General features: G+C 39.4%; 1 protein-coding gene across 1 annotated transcript in view; it reads left to right on the top strand.

The window, feature by feature from the left end:
• GRID1 (glutamate ionotropic receptor delta type subunit 1) overlaps positions 1-26,669 on the top strand; it is a gene marked incomplete at both ends in the record, with an annotated part of 680,272 nt that overhangs the window by 476,870 nt on the left and 176,733 nt on the right. The window lies entirely within an intron of this gene.

Raw genomic sequence — 26,669 nt, 5'->3', positions numbered from 1 at the left:
CGGGGGTGCAGGTAAGGGCAGTTGCTGGCTCTCCAGGGATGCTCTCCCACAAGTGGCCTGCACAGGAAGACCACGTGCTTGTTGGAGCCAGAGATGGGAGCACCCATGATGTAAAGGAGTCCCAGGGCTCCGTCTAATCAGGAAAGCACTAAAGCATGAGCTGGTTGGCATAGACTCAGGCAGAGGCTCCTGCAGTCTCTCTCTCTCCCTCTCTCTCTCTCTCTCTCTCTCATACATACACACACACACACACACACACACACACACACACTTCTATACATTTGAGGGGGAGACATCTCTACTCATGATAGTGCGCTGGAGATGAAGGGCATGGTGAGTTCTCAGCAGGTGGGATAAACCTCTAATAGAGAGCCCTCTAGCCTGGCCTCTAGCATTGGCTGGGGGCGGCAGAGGGGCAGGAAGGGGTTACATGATGTTGGGGTACTGAGAATCTGGATGAAGGCATTCTCTGGCTGTGCTTTTTGAGGACCAGATGGAAGGATGCATGTGTGAAGTCGTGGAGGGTGTGAGAGCTGGAAAGCACGGGGGGAGCACTCATCAGTTAGAACATGGGGAGGAGGCCTGGCTTGCTAGGGAGAGGCTGGGTTGGCTGGGGGGTCCATTTGTGATGTGGGGATGGTGGACTTTCAGCCCGTTCTGTGACAGAAAGTATAGTCATGAGTTGGTCAAATAATAAGAAGTTCAGTAACTGGTTGTGAGACAATGGTGACACCCAAGCTTTGATGACATTTGGGAGCTTGGAAGATAGTTTGTGGCATCAGAAAGGGGGTTAATGACTATGGTGTGAAACCTTGGGAAGCCAGGGTGCGGCCTGCAATGTCAAGGGTGTCAGAAATGACCTGTGATGTCTGTTAGGGATGCCCAAAGCTGTGAGGTTTGGTGGGTGGGAGCCTGGGGATGGGTGGTCAGCATTGGTCTGGGTCATTCATGGCTGCAATAGAAACTGGCTTGTGTTGGGACTCCCACCTGGCCAGGGGAAACCAGGACCAGGGAGCCCTTTCAGTCAATCTGGTATGAAAGGAGCTGCCTGCCTCAGTGACCATTCATGTTTGCCACAGTACTTGCCTTCATCCCCAAGTCTTCCTCTGAGGTCCTAGAAAATCAGGCCCTGCCTGCTGGCTCCTTTGCTACCCCCCACCCACTTTCTTTTAGCTCAGCTCTAACCCCAAGGTCCCCCCACTGGGTGGGAATGTTGGCTGTAGGGCTCCCTGCCTCATCTTAGGCAGCTGACTGGGGTCATGCTGGCCACTCCAGGTGCCTGAGAGAGGGGAGGTGCTGTGTCCTCCACTTCCCGTTTCAGGTGTCTGGGCCCTCCGTGTTGCCATGGCAACGCTCCTCCAATACCCTGAAGCCAATGGGAGCTTGAATCTCCCGGTATAAGGAGCTGCTGAGCAGGAGGTCTGAATGTGATTGAGTTGGAAGGGAAGCTGATTTTCAAGTGGGCTTTATTTTTAAATGTAATCTTTTGTCATTTTAAAATTTGCCCTTAATAACTGCATATCCCAGTTGTTATCTGTCTGCCTGGCAGCTTATCTCTGTTAAGGAGAAGTTATCTGGAAAGCAGGGAATGGGATTTACCATAGCAAATGTTTGCTATTCAGGCCCAGGGTGCCTTAAAGCAAAGCCTGTGGGGGTTCAGGATGAAGCAAGGAGAGCGCATTGGGACAGAGTGGCACGGGTCTAGGAGAGCATTTAACGGCAGAGCTGAGCTGTGGTTCCTGGTGGAAGATGGGGCTGGGAGGGGTAGGGCTGGGAAATTGGGGTAACCTAAAAATAAAGTTGAGGGTGGGCAGCAGATGTGATGGTAGGGTTAGGGTTCAGAGACACACAAAAGGCAGTGCAAAGATCAGTCATCCTTAGGAGGCAGGGGCAGCTCTGAGGAGGGCCCCTCATCTGCATCTCTCTGTGGATAGAGGAGCCAACTGGACTGACGGCAGGGTGCTCTCATGGTGGAGCCGTGTCGGGGTCCCTGAAAAGATGATAGGTATCAGTATATGAATATATCGTCTATCTATCTATATTGAAAAACAACAACAGTAAATAAACACGGACACAAAAACAAAAACCAAGTAGTTTCTTTAAGATTTAAATCTAGAGGAATTGTTTACATTAAGGAGCAAATGGATGTTTTCTTAAAGTGAACACCCTGGAGGGAACTCTCGGGGAGGGTGAGTCACCCAGACATTTTAGATTAAGTGGTATCAAGAGGCTGTAGATTACTCAGCCCCTCCAGAGGATGGAAGGAGTGGGTGATCGCCTTGCACTGCAGGGTGCTGGACAAATACTTATTAAATTATCTCATCCAGGAAGCGCCTTCTTGTTGAGGGAGTGTGGGATGGCAAAATCAAAGGTCTATGTCACCCTCTTGCTGTGTAACTCCAGGCAAAATATTAATCATCTTTGTGTTCCCCTTGGAGCTGTCTGGCATGGGTGATTACCAAGCAACCCCGCCAGGGGCAGGCTTTGCTGGAAAGTCTTGTCCAGCTCCCACAGGACTTGGCTTAATATTTGTCCTGGGGACTCGTGCTTGTTCCTATTGGAGCCCTACACTTTTCTCTTTGGCTTTCTCTTTGTTCAGATGGAAGTCTCCAAAGGAGGATCCCATGGGTTCGTCCTTGCAGATGTCCTCAGCTCATGACATGAGCTGGAATGGGATTGGTGGAGACCACCTGTAGGAAAGTTTCCAAAGGTGGGGGCAGGGAAAGTTGTTTAAAGCACAGGACAAGAGGGAGCCAAGGAGGGACCACCGAGCACCTACTGTGGACAAAGATGCATCACAGTACGTTGTCTCCCTGACTTGGGGGCCTTTGTGATGCTCCTGGCTCTGCTCTCCTGAGCTTTTGCAGCCACTTCCTTTTTTTGAATTTTCATGTTCTCAGATGGAAGGTGCAAACAATAGGAACCTCGTGGTCAGCCAGAGTAATGATCCTCATGCAGCACTTGGCAGTGAGCGCTCTCCCGTGTGGCCTGGGCCATCAGCTTCAGGCGGCTGGAGCTATACACCTTCTCTGAGTATCTACCCCAGATCCCACAAGAGCAGAGAGGCACAGCGAGGCTTAGAGCATGGCTTTCTGCCTGCAGGTGCCCTGGATAGGCAGCTCCTCTCCACACCTGTGTGCCAAAGCCTGAGGCGAGAGACAGGAACAGGGCTCTGCATGGTGGGCAGTGCCCATCCCCCCTTCCATGCCTGGGGGCAGATTCCACTCCTTATAAAGACCAAGAGCTGAGAGGGAGCTGGGGGCTTCACCTCTGATGAGACTTTGTTTTCAGGACTGTTTTGATATTATGAATGGAAGAAGGAAAACATGGTTATTGTCTTCTCCACAAGCATGACTTGCCTGGAATGTAACGTGAGCCACAGCCCAGCAGAAACATTCTTCCATGACATGATTGCTGAGGATGTCTGCCCTTCCCTGTCCTAAAGATTCCATTGTGGGGGAATCATTCCTTTCCACTAACGAGGTTCCCTGGTACAGTGAAACTCTGGCAAAATTGTCAGATGCCTGAAGGCCCTTTGAACCTCATTTCCCATGGGCACCATCCACCTAATTCACTAGCTCAGTGGAGGTTAGCCTGTCTCCTTGGGCAGAAGGGTGGGGAAGTGGGCGGGAAGCATCTGGAAAGCCTGTGAAGCTGCTTTATGCGTTGACATTCCAGGACAAAGGACACCCTGGTGTGATGAGAGAGAGAAAGGGACTATTCTATGCTCCTTTCCATAGAGTAGAATTGAGTTAGGACCAAGAGACTAAGAAAGGATTTAGCCCAGTGGTTTTCCAACTTTTCTCTAGTCCTAGAAAATCTGTTGCAGCAGTACCTTACTGTAACCCAAATATATTAAACCGTCATGGAAGCGGACTTGCCGTGGTTACGATGGTGGGGAATTGGGGCAGGGGGTCTCGAGCTTCACCCGAACGGTCTCCCTGGTCCCCAGCCTCTCCATGGAGTTCTGTGCAGCTCCAGTTGGGAAACTGAGGCCCAGTGCCTGGAGAGACTCAGTTAGGTGGTACCAATAAGCAGGTGGCTGCGCTGGGGCTGGAAGCCAGGTTTCCTGGGGTGGGGGTAGGGGGATGTGTGGCAAAGGGCCTGGAACATCGTTTCTGAATTTAGGATGATGCAGTTCTGTGACTCCCTCACTCCCCTCAGCCTGTTTTCTGCTGCCGCCCACCTCACTCCCCCGGGCAGCGTTAGAGCCCCATAGTCCCTTCCCATTGCTCTAGAGCCTGCTAACGTGAAGTTCCACCAGTTACTATGGCTCAGCCTCCCTGTTCCAGCAGTTACCCAGGGAGATGGGATGCCTTCCTTCTCCTTTACTAGTTCAGGACGTTTCTTCTGTCTTCTCTGTCAATTTTGATTTCTTCATAAAAGCTGGCTTTGGACAGGAATCAAATGCCTCTCTTGATGTCATGGCCCCAGCAGGGCCTTGTGGCTGCTGTGAAAATAATTCACAGAGTAATAATTGCTCATCATGGAGTGATTGTCATGCTATAGGACCCCAGCCCTCCCCGGGCTTGGAAGTACATCATTAACATTCTTACCCAGGTCTGCTGCACTGTGTTACAAATTGTCCCACAGTCTCAGGGTCCAGGAGCTCTAATCAGTGAGGCCAGGAGGAAAGGGTATCAGCCAGCGGACAAGAGAGCTCTGGTAATGAAGCAGGAGCTGCCTCTTAGAGCCCAGGTGGGATCCTTTACCTGGTGGCTCCCGCCGCAGTGCCAGGAGCCTCGCAGTGGGTTCAGTAATGGGGAAGGAGCGGTGGGCAGTGAGCAGTGGTGGGGCTGGGAGGAGGCAGCCTGAGAATTGTGCAGTGTCTCTATTTAGCTGCTCTGATAGAGACTCCGGCCATGCACAGGGAGTCACAGAAGAGAAATAAACTTCAGTCTCTTCGTGGATTAGCATTCCTGCAGCGTATTTCCCAAGTAAAATGTCAACCCTTCCAAACCCTTGTGCGGAACCACTTTGGATAGAGCTGAGACCCAAAACAAACACTGCTGCTTCATCTGAGTAAAGGGATAAGGAAAAGATACGATTAAATATTTCATTTTAAGTGACATCTCTTCGTTTTGAAGATAGCATTGATACATGCTCATTTAGGGTAGAATGTTTAGAAAATACAAATAAATGAAAAAAAGAATATAAAAGTCAGCTATAATCTCTGAACCAAGAAATAGATACTGTTAGCATTTCTGGTGCATTTTACTTATTGTTATTTTTTTCTTTTTCCCATCACCCTGCACATAGAGATAGTAATATGTATGCTTATCAAATTGCTATTTATTGTACATAAATTTTACATCCTGACTTCTCCACTTAATTCTGTCTTGGGAGTATTTTCTCACTTCTTTAACTATTCTTTACAACTATTTTTAATGGAAACACATTACTCAACTTATAGGGAGCCATAGTTAATTTTATCTTTCCATATGATGTATCTTTAGGCATTTTCACTGTATTATTATAGAATAGTATTGTGACAGATATCCAAAATACATGTACTTTTATTACATCTATATTTCTTTAACTTTTTTTAGTAAGTGGAATTACCAAGCCACAGAAAATAATTTTAGGTTCTTGATGTACTTGATACGTACATATTTTCAAATTGATTATAGAAAGATTTAATAATTTATACATCCATCAGTAATATATGGAAGTCTCTGTTATATCCTATACTCAAAAATTGAGTGATATATTAAACATTTTTGCTAATTTGGTAACAGTATGAAAAAATGCTACTAAATTTGCATTTTTAGGAGATTGTACATTTAAAAATGTGATCGTTGGTCATATATATTTCACATTTTGTAAATTATACCTCAGGTCCTTTGCTTTTTTATATCAGGAATGAAATTTTTCTTGTCAACTCATATAACCTGTCTTTCAGAAGGGAATTGATAGTTATTTGTGTCAAATATGTTGTTCCCATATATCCTTTGCTTGCTTGCTTGCTTATTTATTTATTTATTTATTTATGGCTGCATTGGGTCTTTGTTGCTGCACACGGGCTTTCTCTAGTTGCAGCGAGCGAGGGTGCCCAACTCTTTGTTGTGGTGCGCGGGCTTCTCATTGCAGTGGCTTCTCTTGTAGCAGAGCACAGGCTCTAGGTGCGCGGGCCTCAGTAATTGTGGCTCGTGGGCTCTACAGCATAGGCTTAGTAGTTGTGGTGCACAGGCTTTGTTGCTCCGTGGCATGTGGGATCTTCCCGGACCAGGGCTCGAACCCGTGCCCCCTGCATTGGCAGGCGGATTCTTAACCACTGCGCCACCAGGGAAGTCCCTATCCTTTGCTTTTGAATTAAGAAAATATTTTCACATAGAGACATTTAAAAATGTGTGTGTTTATATTTTTTTGGAAAGCCATACCCAGTTTGCAGAGTAGATACTCTTCATCCATACTTTCTTCTAGTATTTTTATGGTTTGATTTTATTTCAATGAAATCTGCCATCTACTTGGGATTAGATTTGGGGTAAATTGTGAGGTTATGACCTATCTTTTACATTTTTCAGTACTGGCTCCTTCTGTCATTTATCCAGTAATCCTTCCTTTCCCCCATGGACTTGAATGTCATATTTATCATATGTTCTACTAAATTTTATGTATTTCCTCAGTGATTTTTTAAAAATTCTAAGACTCTTTTCTCTCTTTTCTTCCTCTGCTTAAATGTAATTCATCTTTGTATATTATTAGAATGTACTTGTCTGCAAGTAACAATGCTCACTTTGAGTGGCTTAAAAAATAAGGAAGACTTATTATCTCACATGAAAAGAGGTCTGGAGCTAGGGTGGCTCCAGGGTTGGCCACTTCAGACAATCAGTGCCCAGATCAAAGGCTCTGGTTGTTCTCATCTTTCTTCTTGGCTCTCCACAGGGCGGAGTCTGAGCTCTCATAGTTTTAGGATGTCTGTGGCAGTTCCAAGTGCCATACCCAGAAGGACAGCAGCACAGGGAAGAAGAGGGTATTATTTTCTGTTTTTCCTTTTTATAAGTGGGGAGAACTTTCCCAGGAGTTGGCCCTGGCTTTCTGTTTTTATATAATGGTTGTTTTGCTTTTTTGTTATTGCAGTTGAAGTTTTCCACCTAGATGCATATGTGACCGTGACCAATAGTTTCTCTCTCAGATGCTTGTGTTCAACGTGTAGTACGGTTTTACTCCCTTCATGATGTGGATGAGGAATTGCTCATCCTTTTGCCCTTGTATGTACAGAGCTCTTGAAAGCTGGAAAAAAATTCAACTGTAAAATTACCTGGGCTAGATGTTGGTCTTGGAGCTATTACTTCAATATCTTGAAAATTTTCTTTTCTGGTTCCTACATTTCCTCGAGTCATTTTTAGTAAGCTGCTGTACAGAAAATCTTAGAAAACACTGGCATTTTCAAATGTTTCATTAAAGCTCGATATAGTGTTTGCAGATAATTTTAAAATATCTACCTGTTGAAATATCTTTCTCTTCATTGATACTATTGTGTTTTTGTGTTGTCTTCCTTTATTTCTTGATTAGACTTGACCAAAGTTTTTTAAATTGATTTCTTCAAAGAACTAGTTCTGATTTATTTAATCAATTTTGTTGCATTTTATGTTACTCTAATTAATTTGTTTGTTTTTCCTTTGTCTCCCTGCTGCTAGTATTCATTTCATCGTTAATTTTTAAACTTATGATATGAAGTGTTAGATAATTTATTTTTATTCTTTCAAGTTTTGGAATGTTCTTATTTTATTCTGAATATAGTTGTGGCTGAATCCTAGTGGTTTTTCTAATGTAAACTGAAGTGTAACACTCATATAGAAAAGTGTCTAAATCATGAGTAAATTACAGTGAATTTTCTGAACACACCCATGCAATCAACACCTACAACAAGAAACAGAACATCACCAGTGTCCCCAGAGGGCTCCCTCATGCCCCCTTCTGGTCATTACACTCATGAGCGGAAACACTACTGACGTCTAACGCACTTATTCTGACCTCTTTTGTAACAGCCTTCTTTTGCTTAACATCATGTTTGTGAGATTCACTATTATTATCATCATCGTATATAGTTTTAGTTCATTCATTTTATTGTGTTTTAAAATATAGGTTTTATTATTCAGGTATGGTGAGGCCAGCAGGTCAGGAGATCCCTGCTGTTGAAAAGATAGTTTGTTACAATTCCTAAGAGAAGGAGGCACACCACACCATACAGGGCCACATGGGGACGCACCAGGCTCAGTCAGGAGGAAGAAGCAGCAGGGTAAAATGTGAACAAGAGCCTTTATTGTGGTTTGTAGGAAGGAATGAGCAGAAAAGATAGACTTGGCTATTTTGGGCCCTTTGCATTTTCTTATAAATTTAGGATTTCGACTGAAATTGCATGGACTCTAGATCAATTTAGGGAGAATTAACATCTTACTAATATTCATATTCAGTAATCCAACTCATGAACATAGTATCCCCTGAATTTACTTAGGTCTTTAATTTCTCTCAAGAGAGCTTTTTAGCTTTCACTGTAGAGATTATGAATAACCTTTGTTTAATTTTTGCCCCCAGATATTGACATTTATGATAATATATATAGTATATATTAAATTTATTTTTCTACTTGTTCATTGTGTGTATATAGAAATATAGTTGGTTTGTATATGAAACTTGTTTCTAGTGAACTCTAGTTATTGATTTATTCTAATAGTTTGCCTGAAGATTCTTTAAGATTTTCTATACATACAATCATATCACCTATGAAAAATGAGAGTTCTTTTTCTCCTTAAATTTTTATGCCCTTTATTCCTTTCTCTTTACTTATTGCACTACTTAGGGTCATTAATTTAGGTTGAATAGATGTGATGATAGTGGGTATCCTTATCTTGTTCTTAACCTCAGAGGATAACTTTTTATAATGCACCATTTTGAAAAAGATATTTATTTTATTTATTTGGCTGCGTCGGGTCTTAGTTGCTGCACGTGTGTTCTTCGTTGCGGCTTCTCTCTAGTAGTGGTGCGTGGGCTCCAGAGCATTTGGGCTTAGTAGCCCCGCTGCATGTGGTATCTTAGTTCCCTGACCAGGGATTGAACCCGCGTCTCCTGCATTGGAAGGTGGCTTCTTTTTTTTTTTTTTTTAATTAATTAATTAATTTTTATTTTTGGCTGCATTGGGTCTTCGTTGCTGCACATGGGCTTTCTTTAGTTGTGGCGAGCAGGGGCTACTCTTCATTGCGGTGCGTGGGCTTCTAATTGCAGTGGCTTCTCGTTGCAGAGCATGGGTTCTAGGCGCAGGGGCTTCAGTAGTTGTGGCACGTGGGCTCAATAGTTGTGGCTCGCGGGCTCTAGAGCACAGGCACAGTAGTTGTGGTGCACAGGCTTAGTTGCTTCGCAGCATGTGGGATCTTCCTGGAACAGGGCACGAACCCATGTCCCCTGCATTGGCAGGTGGATTCTTAACCACTGCGCCACCAGGGAAGTCCCGGGAAGGCAGATTCTTAACCACTGGACTACCAGGGAAGTCCCAATGTGCTTGGTAAGTGTTCTTTTTTCAGACTGAGAAAATTCCCTTGAACTTCTAGTTTGCTAACAGCTTTGTCAAAAGGGGTATTAGTGGGCTTCCCTGGTGGCGCAGTGGTTGGGAGTCCGCCTGCCGATGCAGGGGACGCGGGTTCGTGCCCCGGTCTGGGAAGATCCCACGTGCCGCGGAGCGGCTGGGCCCGTGAGCCATGGCCACTGAGCCTGTGCTCCGGAGCCTGTGCTCCGCAAGGGGAGAGGCCACAACAGTGAGAGGCCCGCCTACCGCAAAAAAAAAAAAAAAAAAAAAAAAAAAAAAAAAAAGGGGTATTAGTGAAAGGCATTTTTACATTTAGTCAAAGACTCTTTTACATCTCTTGAGATAATTATATAACTTATATTTTCACTTTTTACTCTTAATGCAGTAAATTGCATTGATTTATCTTTTTCCTTTTTGATGCTAGCTTATTAATTCTCTTTTTAACATTAATACTATACCTTGCTGTTTTGAATATTATTATTTTACAATATGCTCCAGTATTTGGAAAGGTTGTTACCTCCTAATTTCTCTTCCTTTTCGTAATATTCTTTTTTTAAGTTAAACTTTTATTTTGAGATTAATGTAGATCCACATTCAGTTGTAATAAATAATACAGAGAGATCCCAAGATCCAATATACCCTTTATTGTTTCTTCCAATGGTAGACATTGATCCAGTGCATGAATCTGACTCACTTTCAGATTTCCTCAGTTTCATTTGTGTGTGGGGGGGGTGTGTGTGTCGGGGGGGGGCTGCTCTGGGTATTACAATATACATATGCAGCTTATCAGTCTATCAGTCAACACTTTACCACTTCGAGTGACATACGGAAATCTTACTTCCATTTGGGTCTCTTTACTTTCTTCACTTTTAAATTTCATTGTCTTGAGTATCAGTGTTATAATTTCTGTTTCAGTCATCAAATATGATATATAAAAAACTCATGAGGAGCTCAATCTATTGTATATTCTCATATTTCTACTCTTTCTGTTGTTATTATTTCTGATGCTCCAAGAATCCTTTTACCATTTCTTTTCTGTTTAATAAACTTCCTTTAGCTAATATTTAAGGATCAGTCTGTTAGCCACAAATTCTTTTCATTTTCCTTCATCTGGTAATGCCTTTATTTCTTTTTCATTCCTGAAAGATAGTTTTGCCAAATACAGAATTTGTGGTTGAGAATTCTTTTCTTTCAGCACTGGAAAAGTCTTGTGCCATTTCTACTGCCCTCCATGGTTTCAGATTAGGAATCTGCTGTCATTTAATTTGGTTGTGTTCTGGCTAGTTTCTCTCTGTGTGCTTTCAAGATTTTTTTTCCTGGGTTTGTTTTTCAGAAGTTGTATTATGATGTATTGTGTTATGGATTTCTTTGAATTTACCCTGTTTGGGGTTCCTAGATTCTTGCATCTCAAAGTTTAAGTCTTTCACTGAATTTGATAAATTGTCGGCCATTATTTATCTGAATACTCTTTCATCCCCACACTCTTTCTCCTCTCTTTCTGGTATTCCAATGAAATTAATGTTAGATATTTTATTATTATTCCACAGGGCCCTGAGGCCTTATTCATTTTTTTTCAGTCTCATGTTACGTAAATTTTATTGTTCTATTTGCCAGTTTACTGATTCTATCCTCTGTCCTTTAAACTCTAAAACAATCCCATCCAATGAGTTTTTTATTTTTGTTAATTTGCAGTTCCATAATTTCCATTTAGTCCTATTTTATACTTTCTCTTTGCTGAGATTTTCTATTTTTTCATTTGTTTCAAGAGAATTTGTAATTGCTTGTTGAAGCATTTTTATAATGAAATTAAAATCCTTATCAGATAATTCTAACATCTGATTGTCTTGGTCTTTGCATCAGTTGATTGTCTTTTTTTTTCTAAATCTGAGTTGTAATTTTCCTGGTTCTTGGTATGATGAGTAATTTTTTTTTAATAAATTTATTTATTTTGGCCTTTCTCACCTTCTGAGATGGCCCACACTCTGTCTGTGGAGTGTGTTTCTCTATAAATAAATCCACTTGTTACCTATCACTTTGTCTCTCACTGAATTCCTTCTGCAATGAGACATCAAGAAGCTGAGCTTCATTAAGTCCTGAAACCAGGTGCTGACCCTTTATTCCCAACTTACAGCTAGACCAACTCCCACTCATCGTCAACACCACTGGGGACGTCTTCTATGCCATTTCTTTTTGAGAACTTTTTGGGTATTAACACCTGTTTGGGAGACTACCCTGGAACGGATAGCATCTAAAATCATACTGAAACCCCCACCAGGTGGGAGAAGTTAATTGTTTGCTGCCCACAAGCACGTAGACCCCAGACCAGTTGGAACCAGAAGGCTGATGATGCTAACTCCTGCTTACCTCCCCACCAGCCAGTCAGAAGAACGTCCACCAGCTGATCATGCCTTTCTCTTTGAACCATTACTATAAAACTCCTCACTACCCCCTCCAGGTTGGGACACACAGTTTTGAGAGCATGGGCCCGCTGTGACCCCCTTTGCCTGGCAAAGCAATAAAGCTATTCTTTTCTACTTCACCCCCCCCCCAAATTTTTTTTTTTATTATTATTATTTTATTTTTGTCTGTGTTGGGTCTTCGTTGCTGTGCTCAGGCTTTCTCTAGTTGCGGAGAGCAGGGGCTACTCTTTGTTGCAGTGCTTGGCCTTATCGTTGCGGTGGCTTCTGTTGTTGCGGAGCACGGGCTCTAGGGTGCATGGGCTTCAGTAGTTGCAGCACGCGAGCTCAGTAGTTGTGGCTTGCAAGCTCTAGAGTGCAGGCTCAGTAGTTGTGGCACACGGGCTTAGTTGCTCCGCAGCATGTGGGATCTCCCTGGACCAGGGCTTGAACCCCTGTCCCTTGCACTGGCAAGCAGATTCTTAACCACTGCGCCTCCAGGGAAGCCTGAGTAATTTTTATTATATACTGAACCTCATGGTAATTATCTTAGGAGACTGTGTTGTATTTAAGTCTTTTGTTTTAGTAGGGATTTATCCTGTTTAGTTTAAGCATACATGTCTGGCCTATTGTTGTCTACTGTGCTTACAATGACTACTTAATTTTAAGAGCTGGTGCTATTTTGTGCTGCTGATTTGGTCTGCTTGGTTTACCTGGTGCCATTGGGCTCCTATAGCTCCCTCTTCATGCTTCCTGAGGAAGGTGAAGGGGTTTCTCCAGGATGGACCCCACCTGGTACCTCTGGTTGAAGGAAGAGAATCTCTGGCCTGTGAAGATGAGGAGCACTTCCCAGGCTGGGCACCTGAGGCCAGACCACCCTGCCTTTGGGGAATGGAGAGCACTTCCCTGGCTGAGTCCAGGTTGTGGCAGGATGCACCTTGCTAAGGCCACCTGGTAGCTCTCGGTGATGGAGGGCATTCTCAGGCCTATGGAGAAAAGGAGGCTTCATGTACTGAGCACTTGCCATGGTGGAATCTCCCTTGTTGGTCCTGCCAAGCTGCCTCAGTGTCTCTTGGTAGGGGAACAGAGTCTTTTGCCCACAGCAACGAAAGGAATGCCTGGGCTATATGCGTGTGGTGAGACCCCCTTCTAGTGCTGCGCAGCTGCCTGGTGTCTTTTGGTGGATCAGGCTGGTGCTCAGGCTGGTGCAAAAGGAGAGTAGTTTCTAGAGCGGGCCATTTGTTGTCAGACAGGTTCTTGATGGATCTCCCTTTCCAGTGTTCTTGGGCTGGACTGGCTGGGCAAGAATGAGCCTACATGGGCCACCTTCTGTTGCTAGATTGTAGTTCCCAGTTCAAGGCTTTGCTTTCTTCTGTTGGTTGGGGACCATAGGGCACTCTATCACTCTGCTGTTCCTCCAGTCCTGGGTTCTTTGACCAGTTTGCCCCCTTTCTATCTTTCGAAGTTCTCCTTTGGTTGCCTCTTGCATTATTTGCAGGGTGTATAGTTGTACTTAACAGGGAGGAGGAGGGAGAAATGAGTCTGCACCATCTTGTTCAGAAACTTGCACTTTGATTTTTGAAAGTTAAGCAATTTTTCATTGCTCAGATAAGCCCTGCTAGGTCATAATTCCTTATCCTTTTTGTATATCACCACATTTAATCTGCTAATATTTTGTTGATAATTTCTTTAAGTTCATGGAGAGTTTGTAATTATCCTGTGTGATAATGTCCTTGTTAGGTTTTAGTATCAAGATTATCAAGGGCTGAGGTTCTTAAAATGAGATAGAAAGTGTTTGCCTTGTTTCTGTCTCTGGAAGAACTTGTGACATGGGTGTAACTTCATTCTTAAATGTTTGGGAGATTCCACTAGTGAAGCAAACTCATGTTGACCACGCATACACATGCAATGAGCATATTTAGATTTTATATTATTTCTTGAGTCAGTTTTGTTAAGTTGTGATTTTTAAGGCATCTCTCCACTTACATTGTGTGAGATATGTTGAAGGATCTGGCTTGTATTATCTTCCTCTGATGATTGTAATCTTTCCCTCACTCTTAAAATAGAATTCTTACTCGTAGGACACAGCTTCCTGGGGTCTCAGTTGAAAGTGATTGATATTCATCAAGATGTTTACAGTTTGCTGAGCCTAAAGTTTAACATAGCTCCAGCATCCTGAGACTCTGAAATACCTGCTTATTTATCCATCCTCCTAGCAGGTCAATCACATCCTCGTAGATTCTTTGCGGGCTGGATACATATCCTAGGAGACATGCAAGAAGATGCATGCAATTCTGGCAGAGATATTTTGTACTTTTTCACTGCAGCTCTTCCTCTCTCAACATGCTTCACAAATTTGTCTCACCTTGGTATCACAAACTGTTCCCTCCACCTACTGAGACTGCTAACCCGTGCTTTTGTTTGATATATATGCAAAACGGATTGAAAAATGTCTTTAGGTAAGAAGATCTAGTGCGACTATTGGGTTCTTCTCATGTTTTTTTCATTATCTCAAATGTAGTCATGTACTGGTTGATATATAAAGGCCTGGAAACAGTTATTCTATACATTTTAATAGGTTTTATAGTTATTTATCATGGTACGTTCCCTTATTTTTATGATTCTATCCCATATTTATTTACATGCCACACTCTTCCTGTTCGAAGCATTGTTTAGTTTAAATGGTTTTGAACTTTAAATAAGGATACCATGTTGTAAATATTCTCCTGGGACTAAATTTTAAATTCAACATTATGTTAATAACATTTATTCTGTGTAACAAAGTTGTTTAATTTTCATGGGTGTATAATATTTTATTTTCTGAGTATATGATTTATCTATTTCCCTGGACTTGGACACGATTTATTTACAGGTTTTTATTATTATTATTATAAACATTACTGTCATTAACACTATTTGACTTATACAGGTGCTCATGTACAAGAGTTTCTCTTGACTATGTACAGAGATGGAATTGCTGGGTTGTGAATAATCAATTTAAAAATCAACATATAGCATCATTTTGTTTTCCAGAGTAGTTATATTAACTCATGCCCCCAGTGATATGTGTGATATTCCACTGATCCATGTCTTCTTTACCCCTTACTGTATTTTGGACTTCTTATCTTTGCCAGTCAAGAAAACGATCTTGATTTGCATATCCTTGATCACTATGAAAATTGAATTTTCTTCACATGTTAATTTAGCCTACATTTTTCCTGATAATGTTTACTTCTTTTGCTCATTTTTTGCTCTCTTTATCATTGATTATTGAATAATTTCTCTCTTTCTCATTGATTAATAAGAGTTCTTCATGTGTTCCTGGAGGTTATAACTTTTTGGTTTTAAGTCATGCAGTTATCTTCATGATTTGTATCATGTTTTATTCCTCCATCTCTTTAAGGTGTCTTTCAAATAATACTTAATTCTAATAAAGCAAGATTTATCTCTCTTTACTTTTAAAATTAGTACTTTTTGTGTCAATCCAAGGTAAAAATATTTTCTTTTATTTTCTAGCAAAAGCTTTAAAAAAAAACTTTGCTGAGATATAATTTACAAGTAATAGAGTGCACCCATTTAACAGCACAATTGGATGAGTAATGTTAAATGTATTCAGATAATCACCAATCTATTTAAGGGATAGAATATTTCCATGAGTCCTCAAAATTCTCCCATGCCCCTTGGAATTCAGTGCCCCCCTCCACTGTATACAAATGATGACCTGATATCTGTCACTATAGATTAGTTTTATCTATTCTGGCACATTAAAATGCATAGTCATCTTGTATATCAACTTTCTTTTACTTAGCCTAATGTTTTTGAGTTTTTCTATGTTGTTCTGTGTATGAGTGGTTTGTTTCTTTTTATTAATGAATTGTATTTTATTTATTATATGAATATAAGCACAATTTTATGGACATTTAGGTTCTTTCCAATTTTGGATCATGAATAAAGCTACTAAGAACATTCATATACCATTCCTTACGTGATATGGACTTATGCTTTCATTTCTCTTGAGTAAATTTCTAAGGGCATGGCGAGTGTGTGTCTAGCTTTACAGGAAATTGATAAACTGTTCTCCAAATCATCTGTACCATTTTGCAATACCACCAGCAATGTATGAAAGTTCTAGTTGCCCCACATTCTTGCCAACACGTTGTGTGTATTAAATTTTTGTCATCCTAGTGGGTGCGTAGTGGTATCTCTTTGTGTTTTCAAATTTCTCTTCTCTAATGACTAGTGAATGACGTTGAGTACCATTTTGTATGTGTATTTGCAAGTCCTAGTATGTTCTTTTCTGAAATGTCTATTCCAATCTTTTTCCCATTTAAAACATTGGGTTGTGTTTTTTCTTTTATTGAGTTGTATGATTTCTTTAATATTCTAGATATCAATTATTTGTTGGATATATTATTATTAATATTTTCTCCCAGTCCATGGTTTGCCTTTTTATTTCCTTAATGGTGTCTTTCAAAGGTTTTAAGCATTTAATGTTTATGACATCCAATTTATCAAAAATTATTTTATGGTCAGTGCCTTTTGTTTCCTATATATATAAAAAAATCTCTGCCTACCACAAAGTTACAAATATTGTCTCCCATGTTTCCTTCTAGAAGTTTTGTAGTTTTAGGTTTTGGTTTTCAAGATCCATTTTGAATTATTATTTTACATATGGTATGAGGTAGGCATCAAGGTTATTATTTATTTACATGATATCTAATTGTTGAAATCGCTGCCCTAATGAATTACTTTGGGATTTTTTGTTGAAAATCAATTGAGCATGTGTACATGGATCTGTTTTCTGGGCTCTGTTTCATTTTTTTATTCATCTATTTTTATGCTAATACAAATCTTTATTACTGAAACTTTATAGTAAAACTGGAAATCAGGTAATGTAAATTCTCCACCTCTGTTTTTCTTGGTGAAAATTACTTTGTCTGTTTTAGATCTTTTAAATTTTTAGAGTCATATAATTTCTTTCAAATCAGATTGTCAATTTCACAAAATACCTGCTGGGATATTTTTGAGGATTGTTGATTTTTTGACCAATATGGGGTTTATTAGACAATATGTTGGTCAATGACCGATCCCTATACCAATACTGAACTATTATAATAATAATATATTATAATATAATTATAATATATAACAATAAATATATGAAATATACTATCTGTTAAGTTGGGTTCCCTCTCCCAATTCTTCTTTAGAAATGGCTTAGCTATTCTTAGTTTTTTATTCTTCCAAGTTCCTTGGGAAATATTGCTAATATTTTGATTAGCATTTCTTTGCTTATATAGATAAGTTTGGGAAAATTGATATCTTTACCATATTATGTCTGTCTTTCCTTGTTCTTGAGTTAACTGTTCACTTTTTTTAGTTCTTTAATGACTTTCAGTAATTGTTATAATTTTCTCAATATGGATCTTTAACATATTTTGTTAGCTTTATCTGCTATGTTGTTGTAAACGTTCTTTAAAGATATTTTTTAAATTATTTGGTGTACATACAATTGACTATATTAAATAGATTTTTTAATAATTCATTTTGCTAAATTGATCTCTTATAGCTAAAGATTTTTCTCAAGATCATTTTTGTTTATTTTAGGTACACATAAATATGTAATCTAAAAATAATGACTCATTTTCTCCTTTAAAATCTTTAGGTCTCTTTTTACCTTTCTCTTAGTGTATACACTAGAACCTCTAGTATCATGTTGAATAGATTTGGTAATGATGAGCATCCTTTTATCTTTCTGATTTTAAAGTAATTGCTTTACTATTTCCCCATTTAGGATTATGTCAGTTAAATGTACTTTGTAGTTACCTTTCATCAGATTGAAGAACTTTCCTCCTATTCTTATTATATCATGATTTTCATCATGAATAGATTTGAGTATTAGGAAAAGCTCTTTCTGCCTCTGTGAGGTGAAGATGGGTTTTCTTTGTTAATGTGTTTAATCTAGTTTATATGCTTTTGTATTTAGTTCAGAATTTGTTTTAGGTATTTTCATCTGAATATTTTGCATCTATATTTATGAATGAAATGGTCCAGTAAAATTTCCTGCTTGTACTATTTTTGTTTCTTTTGGGATCAAAATTAGAATGGGTCATGAGTTGAGTTAGGGCCTGCTCCTTCTTCTTATAATTTCTAAAAGGACATTTCTTTATAAATTTACTAGAAATTGCTTGTAAAGCTGTCAAGAACTTATTTGTGGAAAAATTTAACTACTGTTTTATTTATTTTTTATTTTTTATTGGAGCATAGTTGATTAACAATGTTGTGTTACTTTCAGGTGTACAGCATAGTGATTCAGTTATACATGTATCTATTCTTTTTCAAATCCTTTTCCCATTTGGGTTATTACAGAATATTAAGCAGAGTTCCCTGTGCTATACAGTAGGTCCTTGTTGGTTATCTATTTTAAATATAGTAGTGTGTATGAACTTATGGTAACCAGAGGGGAAGAATAGGGGGGAGGGATAGATTGGGAGTTAGGGATTGACATGTGTACAAACTACTGCTTTAAAATTTCTTTAAAAGCTATAGGAATTTTTGTGTTTTATTTCTTAAGCCATTTATATATTAGTTTTAACCAATATGTTTTTTAACTTTTAAAAGTTACTAGCATAAAGGAATTACTAATATTCTCTTATTTTTTAATCTCTGCTTTATTGGTAATTATGTCACTTTTTCATTCATAATATTTGTTTGTACCTTCTCTCTCTCTTTCTTTTTCTGGAAAAATCAATAATCCCAGAAGCCTATTTTGTTATTCTTTCTTTAAAAAAATTCACTTTTATCTCTGTTTGATTCTATCTGTTCGAAGAAGCCCAGACTTTGTAACCAGATCCTGGCTGCAGCAGTTGCTGGCCATGTGATCTTGTGTAAATCATTTAAACTGTTTGTCTTTTGGTTTGCACCTTTGCCTATATGGTATGGTTGTTATGATGACTAGATGAGTTACTAATTATAAAACACTTAAAGCAGTGCCTGGCAAATAGGTACATATAAATAATTTTTTTTTTTTTTTTTTTTTTTTTTTTTGCGGTGCACGGGCCTCACCCCGTTGTGGGCTCTCCCGTTGCGGAGCACAGCCTCCGGACGTGCAGGCTCAGCAGCCATGGCTCACAGGCCTAGCTGCTCCATGGCATGTGGGATCTTCCCGGACCAGGGCACAAACCCGCGTCCCCTGCATCGGCAGGCGGACTCTCAACCACTGCGCCACCAGGGAAGCCCTATAAGTAATTTTTTAGTTAATAAATATTTTGTTCACTTCTGTTCTTATCTTTATTATCTCCTTTCTTATATGTTTTTGGAATTATTATTATCCTCTTTCTAAATTTTTAGGTCTTGCTGCTCTTCTAATATAAGGATTAGAAGATATAAGTATTCCACAAATTACCACTTTTGCCACATTCTATAAACTTTGCTATGTGGTGGTTGTATTATTAATTAATTAATTTACTTCTAGGTGGTTTTGAACTATCCACTATGAATTTTTCTATGATCTCTGAGTTATGTAGAATTAATTCATTTTTCTTTCATACACAGGAATCCCTTATTTATCTTTTTGTTATTAACCTGTTAACTTTTGGTCAAGAACATAGTTTATTCATCTTTAGTATGTAATCAGTTGTCCAGTGCATAATTATATGTTCATTAAATCGTGTTGTTCACATCTTCTGTATCTTTGGCGATTGTGTGCTTGACCAATGATTAAGAAAGCTGCTCAGATATAATTACTACATTGCTAGAGTTTTACATTTCTCTTTGCAATTCTATATGTTTGCTTTATACATTGTGAGGCTGATTATTACATACATATATGTTTAGACATATAATAACCTTTTGATTCAACTCTTTGACATTCTTAGTGACTCTCTATATTCTTTATACTTTTTGCCTTAATGTTTACCTTATCTTGTCGCTATTGTTTTAAAAAATTTTTATTAACATAATTTCACACATTTTTTCTCACCCTTTTACTTTTAACCTCTCTGTGTCCTTAGAGCACAATTTGTAAATAACACACAGCAGATTTTCCCCAAATCATTGTTTTTAAACTGGGAATACTATTTACAGTGATAAGAAATTTGAATTTTTCTATGATTTGAAGATTTGATTTAAATTATCCAACTTTTTCTTCATTTTAAAAAGTTTTTTTTTTTTCCTTTTTCAAATGATAAGAAATGTAGCTGCTCTGTACTATTAACATCTACCATCACCCACATCATCTTGCTGTTTCTAGACTTTTCATTTTGGTTAGTTATGGATCTACTTTGTCTTCTCTTTCTGAGGGTGCTTTTAGTCTTTTAAAGACAAAAGGAAACTTTACAGGTAATTTTTTTCACCCCTGCTTCATGAATCTCCTACAACATCTGCTAGATATGTTCCTTTTTTTATTTGAGTACTTTCTCATGAAGTCTTTTTAAAATGGGACTTTGTATGACAAGCCGAATGAGACCTTGAATGTCTGACAATTATTTTATGACATTGGAAAGGCAATTTGGCTGGATATAAAATTCCAGGTCTAATGTACCTTTGCTTGAAACACCTTAAAAAAATATTACTCCACTGTCTCGTGAATCTGGTGTTGCTATTAAGAGTCTGATGTCAAATGATTGTGATGGGTTATTGGCTCTTTCTCTCAGGAAATAGCTTGAATTTTTTCTTTGTTTAGGATATTTTACAATTTCATTATAATATCAATTCTTACATTTTCTTATTTCCCTGTGTTTCATCCTGTGGCACTTTCAATCCAAGTTCATTCATCTTCTTGAAGTCTTGGAAAATTTATCTATAGAGTTACCTCATTTATTTTCTCCTCTGCCATGCCTCACCCACAGACTGCTTTTTGTCTCTTTCTTCCTTCATAATCCTCCTCTGCTTTTCTATGGTACCCAGTGTGGTCCAGGGATGTTTCTACTACTATCCAATACCTTGCATTTTTGTGTTCCAAACAAGGGAACTTAGTATTGCTTCTTGATATTCTATCTACTTTTGAGAGGAAAGTGACAGGTTGGCATTTAATTATCAGAAATCCAAAAATTGGAGTTAACACATATAAACTATGTGCTTAAATTATTTCAGTGTTCAGCATCATTGCCTTTTTAGCATGATTTGACTATCTTGGTTTCTGAACTCTGTTATTTTTTTCAGGTGGCTGGATTTTATATTCATGCTATTTTTCCAATCTGCTGGATTATATATTTATGCAGTTATTCCAAGTATGCCACTTTTTATTAATTTCTGGACCTTTATATCCAGCAATGCCATTCTTAACCTGGAATCCACTTTTCTTGTGTTATTACATAAGCTGGAGACATTTACTCCTTTTTCTCTGTTTTTAGTGTAAGAAAGGAAAAATCCGAAATAATCTGATTTTAGTCAACATCACTTTTTTTCTGTAAGAATTTGTTGTAATATGTACTCTTTGTTCAATTAAAATATCTATTTTACCAGAAAATGTTTAGATTTATTTGAAATAATTTTGTTTCAAGTACTGTAGTTTCCTTTGATTTACAATTGATTCTTCTAAAATTCAAAAAATATACCTTCATTTGTATCTTCATTTGGTTCTTTTAAAGTTTTTGTGTATTTGCAGATTTGTATTTTCTAAGAATCTTCTGTAATTCTGGCCTTGCTCCCCATCCTTGGTCCTCTCCATAGGTTTCACCCCTTGCCATTGCTATTTCTGTCATTGCCCTCACATAGCCAGGGAAAGGAGGCATCATCTCACCAATTCAATCTTCTCTTTGTCCATTCCAATGTAGACTTGAATATTGGGATTAGAAGTTTGGTTCTATTGGCAACCCTTCTTTCCTTAACTCACCAACTGCCTCTTAAGCTCCGCTTATTATTTTTCTGTCTCTTCCTGTGACTTCGATCTTAGTCTGTTTTCTTTTAGTTCTTTGTAAGTTTCATTTTTAAAAAAAAGGAAGAAATGTCCTCTGAATTATTTTGCAGGTTGTGTTGTTTACCACATTGTACGTTGTTTTATCTATGGTCACTTTCTCTGGCACTCTAAATATATTACCCGGTGAGCAACTTCAATCCCTGCTGTAGGACTAAGCTTCTTTCTAAATCTGTCTCAGCCCAGTGTACTTTGCTGGGGGGGGACTCATTTCCCAGAATTCAGTGTGTCCTTGCCTGTCCCCATACTTCTCCACTTCTTGGTCTGTAGTTCTCTGGAAACTGTTTTTCCTGAATGGATTTAGAACATTTTCTGAAAATATGTTTCAAGGAACAGTAGTTCTTCCAAATGTGTATTAGACATTAAGTGAAAAATAAAATTATTCAAATACATTTAAGAAATAGTGAAACAAAACCATAAAGGATTCTTTACTGAATGGCCTCTCTAAGGCTTTGATGGCTCTGTAGCTCCTTGTGATGGGGCTAGATGAGGCTCTTTGTGATACATTTTATAAGACTAATGTTCTGCAGATCACCTTTCAAGAACCTTTGCTGTCATATGTTTGGGAAGATGGGAAATTTGTCTAGCTGCCTAAGAGCAGGAACCACATGCTCATGGAGTTACTGTGCACTCTTCAGGTTAGCTTATACCCTGGGTGCCAATCTCAAGAGCAAGCAAGGAAGGGAAGGGTGATGTTAGAATATCTGCCTATGCCATTTTAGAAGGGCCAGGCTGTTCTGTCTTTCACCAGAAAACATAGGTAGTTGTATTTCTCAATTCATATCCATCAACCTTATATTCAATAGAAATTCCCCCAATATTTACAATAGGATGATTGCCAAATTGTCCTCATCTTTTTTTCTTTGATTTAAAAAAAACCATTTCTCTGTATTCATAAATATTTTAGTTAGAATTTGGGGAAATGTGCCATCTGCTATTTTAAACCAGAGACTTAGGTAAGTAGTGCAAGAGGTTGGTAAATAATCCACATTGAATTTGCTATCTCTTTAGGGGCAGAGAAAACAATCATTTGGAAGCAAGCCAGCTTTACACTTCTCCGTGAGCCTTTGACCTCAAGGGCATGACTATGTTGTCTCATGATGACAGCAGGCAAATGCACGGTCTTACCTCTGGCTCAGCTGCCTTGCCTAGCACATGGCTCTATTGGCACCCAGTGGCGAGTACTGGCTGTACCCCAGGCACTTGTTTAGAAGTAAAACTTTGAACTTGCCACTTCTTAATCCCCATCAAAGGTAGCTTGAGAGAAACAATACTTTTAGTAGATTACCTGAAAGCTATTCAATCCGTCAATCCTTTGGACACTCTAAGGTTTATAATCCGTTAATGCTGGCATCAGACGAGCTTCCCCTACTGAGAATTGCTTTCCTCCATGGAGACCCATTTCATCCAATATTTTTGGTGTTATGTCATTGGGTGTCATGGAGAGACATGGTTAGAAATACACTTATGAAACTAATTATTGACTTTATTATGAGCCTGATCTTGAAAACGTTTGCTGCCTGAAATGTTTTCTCTATAAGCACTGATGCACAGAGATTCAGTCTCAGCGATAGAAAAAGCATGCTTGTTCTTGTCCTATGATATTATAAATCATGTAAATGATTAGGTTACTGATCATATTAAGTAGCTAAAATGATGGGTGACAGAGCTGATATTTAAATCATGAGAGAAATTGGTTCAAGATGGTGGAGTAGAAGGATGTGCTGTCACTCCCTCTTGTAAGAGCACCGGAATCACAACTAACTGCTGAACAATCATTGACAGGAAGACACTGGAACTCACTGAAAAAGATACCCCACATCCAAAGACAAAGGAGAAGCCGCAGTGAGATGGTAGGAGGGGTGCAATCACAGTAAAATCAAATCTCATAACTGCTGGGTGGATGATTCACAAACTGGAGAACAATTATACTACAGAAGTTCACCCGCTGGAGTGAAGATTCTGAGCCCCACGTCAGGCTTCTCAACCTGGGGGTCTGGCAACGAGAGGAGGAATTCCCAGAGAATCAGACTTTGAAGGCTAGTGGAATTTGATTTCAGGAATTTGACAGGACTGGGGGAGGCGGAGACTCCAGTCTTGGAGGGCACACAGGAAGTAGTTTGTGCATTAAGAGCCAGGGGAAGGAGCAGTGGCCCATAGGAGACTGAACCAGAGCTATCTGCTAGTGTTGGAGGGTCTCCTGCACAGTTGGGGGATGGCTGTGGCTCACCGCGGGGACAGGACACTGGCAGCAGAAGTTCTGGGAAGTACTTCTTGGCGTGAGCCCTCCTGGAGTCCACCATTAGGCACGCCAAAGAGCCAGGTAGGCTCTAGCACTCAGTTGCCTCTGGCCAAACAACCAACAGGGAGGGAACCCAGCCCCACCCATTAGCAGACAAGCAGATTAAAGTTTTGCTGAGCTCTGCCCACCAGAGCAACATCCAGCTCTACCCACCCCCAGTTCCTACCATCAGGAAACTTACGTAAGCCTCTTAGATAGCCTCATCCACCAGCGGGCAGACAGCAGAAGCAAGAAGAACTACAATCCTGCAGCCAATGGAATGAAAACCACATTCACAGAAAGATAGACAAAATGAACAGGCAGAGGACTATGTACCAGATGAAGGAACAAGATGAAATCCCCAAAAAACAACTAAATGAAGTGGAGATAGGCAATCTTCCAGAAAAAGAATTCAGAATAATGACAGTGAAGATGATCCAGGACCTCGGAAAAAGAATGGAGGCAAAGATCGAGAAGATTCAAGAAATGTTTAACGAAGACCTAGAAGAATTAAAGGACAAACACCAAGAAGACTTAAAGAACAAACAGAGATGAACAATACAATAACTGAAATGAAAAATACACTAGAAGGAATCAATAGCAGAATAACTGAGGCAGAAGAACAGATAAGTGACCTGGAAGACAGAATGGTGGAATTCACTGCTGTGGAACAGAATAAAGAAAAAAGAATGAAAAGAAATGAAGACAGCCTAAGAGACCTCTGGGACAACATTAAATGCACCAACATTCACATTATAGGGATCCCAGAAGGAGAAGAGAGAGAGAAAGGACCCGAGAAAATATTTGAAGAGATTATAGTTGAAAACTTCCCTAACATGGGAAAGAAAATAGTACCCAAGTCCAGCAAGCTCAGAGTCCCAGGCAGGATAAACCCAAGGAGAAGCACACCAAGACACATAGTAATCAAATTGACAAAAATTAAAGACAAAGAAAAATTATTAAAAGCAGCAAGGGAAGAATAACGAATGACATACAAGGGAACTCCCATAAGGTTAACAGCTGATTTCTCAGCAGAAACTCTACAGGCCAGAAGGGAGTGGCATGATATATTTAAAGTGATGAAAGCGAAGAACCTACAACCAAGATTACTCTACCCAGTAAGGGTCTCATTCAGATTCAACGGAGAAATCAAAAGCTTTACAGACAAGCAAAAGCTAAGAGAATTCAGCACCACCAAACCAGCTCTACAACAAACGATAAAGGAACTTCTCTAAGTGGGAAACACAGGAGAAGAAAAGGACCTACAAAAACAAACCCAAAACAATTAAGAAAATGGTCATAGGAACATACATATCGATAATCACCTTAAATATGGATGGATTAAATGCTCCAACCAAAAGACACAGGCTTGCTGAATGGATACAAAAACAAGACCCATCTATATGCTATCTACAGTAGACCCACTTCAGACACATACAGACTGAAAGTGTGGAGATGGAAAAAGATATTCCATGCAAATGGAAATCAAAAGAAAGCTGGAGTAGCAATACTTACATCAGGTAAAATAGACTTTAAAATAAAGAATGTTACAAGAGACAAGGAAGGACACTACATAATGATCAAGGGATCAATCCAAGAAGAAGATAGAACAATTATAAATATATATGCACCCAATGTAGGAGCACCTCAATACATAAGGCAAATACTAACAGCTATAAAAGAGGGTATTGACAATGACACAATAATAGTAGGGGACTTTAACACCTCACTTACACCAATGGACAGATCATCCAGACAGAAAACTAATAAGGAAACACAAGCTTTAAATGACACAATAGACCAGATAGATTTAATTGATATTTATAGGACATTCCCTCTGAAAACAGCAGATTACACTTTCTTCTCAAGTGCACATGGAACATTCTCCAGGATAGATCACATCGTGGGCCACAAATCAAGCCTCGGTAAATTTAAGAAAATTGAAATCGTATCAAGCAACTTTTCTGACCACAACACTATGAGATTAGAAATGAATTACAGGGAAAAAAATACGTAAAAAACACAAACACATGGAGGATAAACAATACATTATTAAACAACCAAGAGATCACTGAGGAAATCAAAGAGGAAATCAAAAAATACCTAGAGACAAATGACAATGAAAACACGTTGATCCAAAACCTATGGGATGCAGCAAAAAGCGTTTTTGTTTTGTTTTGTTTTTTTGCAGTACGCGGGCCTCTCACTGTTGTGGCCTCTCCCGTTGCGGAGCACAGGCTCCGGACGCACAGGCTCAGTGGCCATGGCTCACAGGCCCAGCCGCTCCGCGGCATGTGGGATCTTCCTGGACCGGGGCACGAACCTGTGTCCCCTCCATCAGCAGGCGGACTCCCAACCACTGCGCCACCAGGGAAGCCCAGCAAAAGCCTTTTTAAGAGGGAAATTTATAGCAATACAGTCCTACCTCAAAAAACAAGAAAAATCTCAAATAAACAATTTAACCTATCACCTAAAGGAACTAGAGAGAGAAGACCAAACAAAACCCAAAGTTAGTAGAAGGAAAGAAATTATAAAGATCAGAGCAGAAATAAA

This window comes from Hyperoodon ampullatus, assembly GCF_949752795.1.
Source record: "Hyperoodon ampullatus genome assembly, chromosome: 1".
In the NCBI taxonomy this organism is placed as follows: domain Eukaryota; kingdom Metazoa; phylum Chordata; class Mammalia; order Artiodactyla; family Ziphiidae; genus Hyperoodon; species Hyperoodon ampullatus.
This window is presented reverse-complemented; position numbering and strand designations above follow the sequence as displayed.